The 5,954-nt window shown below is 37.2% G+C and overlaps 1 pseudogene across 1 annotated transcript in view; it reads right to left on the minus strand.

Moving 5' to 3' along the window:
- Positions 1–5,446: 5,446 nt before the first annotated feature.
- The window catches only part of LOC110335500, a 3,980-nt pseudogene continuing 3,472 nt past the window's right edge, over positions 5,447–5,954 (minus strand). Inside the window, exon 2 of the transcript XR_002381175.1 lies at positions 5,447–5,947. The product of XR_002381175.1 is annotated as a nascent polypeptide-associated complex subunit alpha pseudogene (transcript). The remainder of the gene's footprint in view (positions 5,948–5,954) is intronic.

Genomic DNA, 5,954 nt, shown 5'->3' on the forward strand with positions numbered 1-5,954 from the left:
GAGGAGGAGGAGGAGGAGGAGGAGAAGGCTAATTGAATGGGAATGAGCTTGTCCAGTCATGATGTTAAAAATAAGTAAATGAAAAGCAGTGTCTCTTCAGTTTTAAGTGACACACAGATTTCCCCTAAGGCTGCCAATCCTTCCACATAGTGGGCAAAATCTTGGGAACAAAAAGTGGGTAAAACAGAGAGTGGGGGCATTTGGAGTGAAAGAACAATTACTGGTGATGTTCCTGTGTTGTAGGGATGGAGACATAATTATCTTCATCATTTCATCTAGTTGCATTAAAAGACAAATAAGTCAGGAAGCCTAAATAATAGTATCCATATTGTGCTGGTATCTGGCTTTTTCTGAGGAAGATCTTCATCATTTCTGACACTAAGGAAGTTTGTCTTGAAAAAGTTATGTAGGCATATAAGAAGTACTTGGGTTGAGTACTACCAGGCTGTACATTGTACATATAAGTGAGTACAAGTTTGTATGTATAACTATGTGTGTGTATCTCTGTGTATGTGTTGTATATGTGTGCACTGTACGTTTATGTGTGGTATGTGTGTAGTGTATGTGCATGTATTTTTGTTATGTGTGTGTTTGTGTGTTATATGTATGTATAGTATGTTATGTGGGTTGTGCATGTACATGTGTGTGGTATGTGCATATTTTTGTGGTGTATGTGTGTGTGTTCATGTGGTGTGTGGTGTGTGTGTATGTCTGTGTGTGTATGTGTAGGTGTGTGATGTGTGTTATATATGTATGTATATATGTAGTTATGTGGTATGTATGTGTATGTCTATGTCTGTGTGTATATGTGTGTGCTGTGTGTCTGTGGTGTGTGTAGGTATGTGTTGCATGTGTTGTGTTATGTATGTATGTAGTTATGTGGTATGTGTGGTATGTGTATGTGTGTGCATATGTGGTATGTGTGTGTGATATATATATGTTGTGTGTGTCTATGTGATGTATCTGTGGGGTGTATGTGTGTTTGTGTTTGTGTGTGTGTGCGTGTGTGTGTGTGTATGTGTGTAATTCATGAATAATTGCTTCTTCCGCTGTAGCTTCTTCACCTGCCCATAAACTATCTAGCCAAAAATGTAGCCATGTAGTTAATATAAAAACATTTAAAAGCATTTGCTACCTGTAAAATATTTAGCATCTATCTAAATATGAATCTTAAATCTAATCTTGTGTAGAGAGTAAGAATAAAATCAAAAGAAATAAAGATATAAAAATTTCTGAAATTATATTTTTTAACTTTCGCATTACATGTGATGTTATCCACCCATTCTAAGTTGTGCATATGACAGTTGGTGTCTTTATATATAATGGAGGACATTTTTTAAATAAAGAGTGTCATGCTTAAATTCTCATAGCTGCAAGATGTAATTAATGATCTATTGGTTCTAGGAAAGGCTTGGGGGGAAATAGAAACAAATGGCTGGACTACTTTAAAGATGAACCAAGAATATAAAAGATCAAGGCCAGGGTATGTGGTGTCCTTTATTCTAATCTAAATCTATCTTCTTCATGTCTAGAAATCTGCTCTTAGGTTTAAAGGCAAGGCACAATTCCAGTTGGCAAAATTAGTGCAATCCATGACATTGTCAGATGAGTCAATGGGGAATCCTAAAGGAAACATCCAAACAGAAGCCATTTCCTGATCTAAGAGCCAGGGATTAAGACCCCTAACTGAGTCAGGCCTGGGCCAAGAATGCAATTTGGTATCAGAATCCTAGGTAGAGTTCACACTGAAACATTGAAAGACAACACCCAGGAGGAGGATGCAAAATGCCAGCATCTCGGGCCCTCACTGGTTGAAGAAATAAGTAGTTCCAAGCCTGCAGGTGGGAGAGTTTTAGAGCCCACAGCTGTGGAAAATGGCACTAACCCTAATTAGTAACATCTGCAGATTCAAGCACTTACTTTGCCACCAGTTGTAACACATCTCCAACACTCAGCAACCACAGGTATTCCCTTAGTCACAGAATATTATCTCACCATCACCAGTGGAATGAAACATGTCATTGAGAGGGGAACTGCTCCCTTGTTAAAAAAAAAAAAAACAAAAAAAAAAAAACAAAAAAAACAACTCTATTAAGGAGAAACTGGATGAGGAAAACAACTTGAACAACAAGTCCATGAAGTCCATGATACTCTCTTGATGGATTTGCTTACGAAAATGACACCGTGTTTCTATCATTAACCCCCAAACTTCCCGTGGTGAGTCTTACTCCAAACTGAAACTGGGGAGGGATTTTAGATTCCAAATGAGACTCGTGGGCTTAAGTCAGAGCTGAAAGGAAATATATGATTTGTGTGCTAAAATGAAAATGCAGTCGTTATGTGTAGAAATTATCTGTGTCAAACAGAAAGTACTAATCATTGAGGTACATAACCAGGCTGGGTTTACAATTAGCTCACAGAATTAATTATTTCATATGTGAGAGCTAGAAAGACTAGAGCTGTTGAAATAGAAGTCCCGATTTTATCAACAATAGTCTCTTGACAAATGCTGTGGATGATTTGCTTCTAAATGAAATCAAATATTTCATAATCCCAGTTGGGAGAATTTAGCAATGTAAGCTGGCAGCTTTTTGGTTTTTTGTTTTTTTTTTTTTTTTAACTATACAAACAATTAAATGTTTGCCTAGAGAAGAATTTTTAGAAACTTTATTTAGGACCAAAGCCAGCTTTGGCATTTCGAAACAACAAATACAGTGTGTTTCATTATGAAACTTGGGATGTAACAAAATATTTACCATCAAATTTGCCTTCCAGGTAGTTGTAGTGAAATTCAGTGGGAACTTTTACCATGATTTGAAAGGAAATTGTTGGCAAGGCCTTTAGAAATTAAAGACACATTTGAAAAGATAAATTAAAAGATGTTAACCCGGATTTAAAGTAATCAGTTCTGCATGATGTTGAGAGCAGATAGCACATGCTACTACAAGAAACACCAGACTTTGCTGTAAAGATACTATGGCTCAGTAAGGATAATGAATTAATGAATAGGAGTGTGTACAAAGTATGAAGAGTCTGAGATGATCCAGGACCCAACTGAACTGAAGGTAAAGTAAGAGATGGAGGCTCAGAAGGAGGATGGCCATGTACAATCACAGGTCAATCATCAAGTTGACAATCACTAGTCTAGATATTAACCAAAAAGCCCTGACTTTTAAGAACTTTGAGCATAATCAGAACACATCTGGCCATCATAAACAGAGTTCACCGTCTATTCATTTGCTTCCTTTTCCAAGCTTCTTTTTTTTTTTTTAAGATTTCTTTATTATTATACATAAATACACTGTATTTATGTCAGAAATACACTGTATTTCTGTCTTCAGAAACACCAGGAGAGGGTGTCAGATCTTATTACAGGTGGTTGTGAGCCACCATGTGGTTGCTAGGAGTTGAACTCAGGACCTTTGGAAGAGCAGTCGGTGCTCTTACCCACTGAGCTATCTTGCCAGCCCCTTTTCCAAGCTTCTTAAAAAGAATATTCATATATCCTAGAGTCCCCAAATACTGAAATCTTAAGAGTCTTTGAGTGTACTTAGAGTAATAAAAAGGAGAGAGCGTGTATTTAAAGTCTGAGAACTGTTGTTTAGACTTTAATTCTGCAAACTCTCAATTACATGACATTGGGGAAAATCCCCTACTCACCTAAACTTTAATATATGCAGCATTTTCAAATGGAGGCAATACCTAATTCTTGAGAATTGACATCAATATTAAGTACGGGGGAGACAGAATTAGATTTCTACAGAGTACTCACATGGGTCATTTGAAAGTCTTTCAAATGTTCTATGTGCAAATACAAATGCTAAGCATTGTCTTGTTGACGGTCTCTGAGGTTTAGTTAAATTGGTGATTTCCTAGATGGAGAAACTGAAGCTGGATTCCCAGAGTCTCATTTCCTATATCAGATGATAATGTCAAAAATCAGATCAAAGCAAAAGGATAAATTTTTATCATTTATCAAACAATAGACTATAAATATAACCACATCACCAACGAAGAACCCCATAATCTCTAAGGACTTTTATGCACTGTATCCTAGTACCTGAAATCTCTTGTTGACCATGCCAGTTCCCAACTCACCATTATTTTTAAGCTGCATGTTTGTTAAGTTTTTCTTTACGTGAATTCGATCAATTTTATTATTCAAACTTCTTTCATCAATATTCACTTCAATCTGATTATGGGATAGAAAACACCTATTTATCCATATGTAATTGGTTTTATGCTTTTAAGTTATTAAGAAAAATTAAGAATAATAGGTAAGACACTAAAAAGCAAGTTGTTAGGTCTTCGGTGAAGAAACAAAACAAAACAAATAAAAAACAAATCTACAAGCCATCACTAGCCAACCCTCTGTGAAAGAATGAAATCTTTTTGGAGAGACTGAGAACTTTCAAATCCCCATGCAGTTGTTATAAAAGAATTCCTAATTTTAATACATTCATTTCTTGGGCTTTTCCTTAAGGGGTAATCATCATAGTAGCTGTAGAAGTGACAAAACAGAGTTGCATGTGCTGACAGTGTCCTAGAGGAAAAACACTTGGCATCTCGACAGACACTCAGGAAGTGACAGTAATTTGGGGGAATCAACATGGTTTCTGACTTAGCTGTGACCCATCCACAGTTCTTGTCATCTCAGTTTATTTGTGTCCTATTTGATCTGCCTGAAGGATCGTCTCCAACCAGTTATTAAAACAGAGCCACCACACAGTGAAGCAAAGCATCCTCATGTCTTCATTTATTACTCTAAGGGAACCAACACTGGCCCATGTCACCAGAGTTATGAGCTCTCCCTGTCACTCCATGTCCTCAGGCACAATAAACGAATAAAAGAGAGTGGGCTAGATCCTCCCCACTCTTGCATGTTTCATTGCTATTTTCTATTTTCGTCTTTTTGTATTTGTGAAGTGCCATCCATAAAAAAATTCTCCCTCAGGGAGAAAACAAAGCTCACTGAGAAATACAGAACCTTGAACCTAGCCCAGATCTACGAAATTGGAACCTATATATTACTATGATCTCCAAAGATGTGTATATGCATAAAGATCAAAAAGTCCTGCCTCTGTCTCAGCCTTTAACTCATGTCACTGGGACATAATTATACAAAATTAAAAGCATTACAATGGAACTCTTGAGTTGAGGAATTACATGAAAAGTGTCCCTAATCACGTAAGCCAACAATTAATTGGCTAGACCATGGAAAGGGGATGGCAAGCCCTTTATTCCATTTCAGAAAAAATACCACAAAAGAATGTGGCCTTTGACATGTGGGTAGTGGAAGAACCTCTCAATGCCCTCAAATGGAAAGCACTCCCAAGACTAAAACTAACTGCCTGCCCGTCTTTTGCTTGCCTTTGAATGTGAAAGTCAAGCCGCCATACATCGGCCATTTTCTTTTCTTTTCTTTTCTTTTTTTTTTTTTTTTCCATCCAACAAGAAGCCACAACTTTATTAGGGATAGAAACAGTACAAATTTTAAACCAAGCTGTAGTTCCACTTTTCAAACACCAAAAAGGGGGGAAAGGGGAGGAGTTGTCTTTGCTGTCAAATAGTTACATTGTTAATTCCATAATAGCATCTACAATATCATTACTGTTGTTTTTCAGGGCTCGAACAGCCTTTGCTCTTGATACATTTGCTTGTGACATGACTAATTCTATGTCCTTAATTTCCACACCTGTTTCATCAACCTCCTCTTCACTCTCCTCTTGGACGGTTGGAGTCTGAGTGTTTTCTTGAATGTTTGAAACAGCTTCACCTTGAACTTTGAATTTCTCAGCAGCTACTAACTGCGCTTGCTGAGACAAATCTGCAATCTTTGCTTCCCCAAACACTATGTAGATGTCTGAAACTGGGCTCTTGTAGACATCTGGTTTTGTGATGGCAAAGAGGATATTTTTAGATTTTCGGATAGTGACTCTCGTAACCCCTGTAAC

The sequence above is a fragment of the Mus pahari genome, chromosome 18 (assembly GCF_900095145.1).
Source record: "Mus pahari chromosome 18, PAHARI_EIJ_v1.1, whole genome shotgun sequence".
In the NCBI taxonomy this organism is placed as follows: Eukaryota; Metazoa; Chordata; class Mammalia; order Rodentia; family Muridae; genus Mus; species Mus pahari.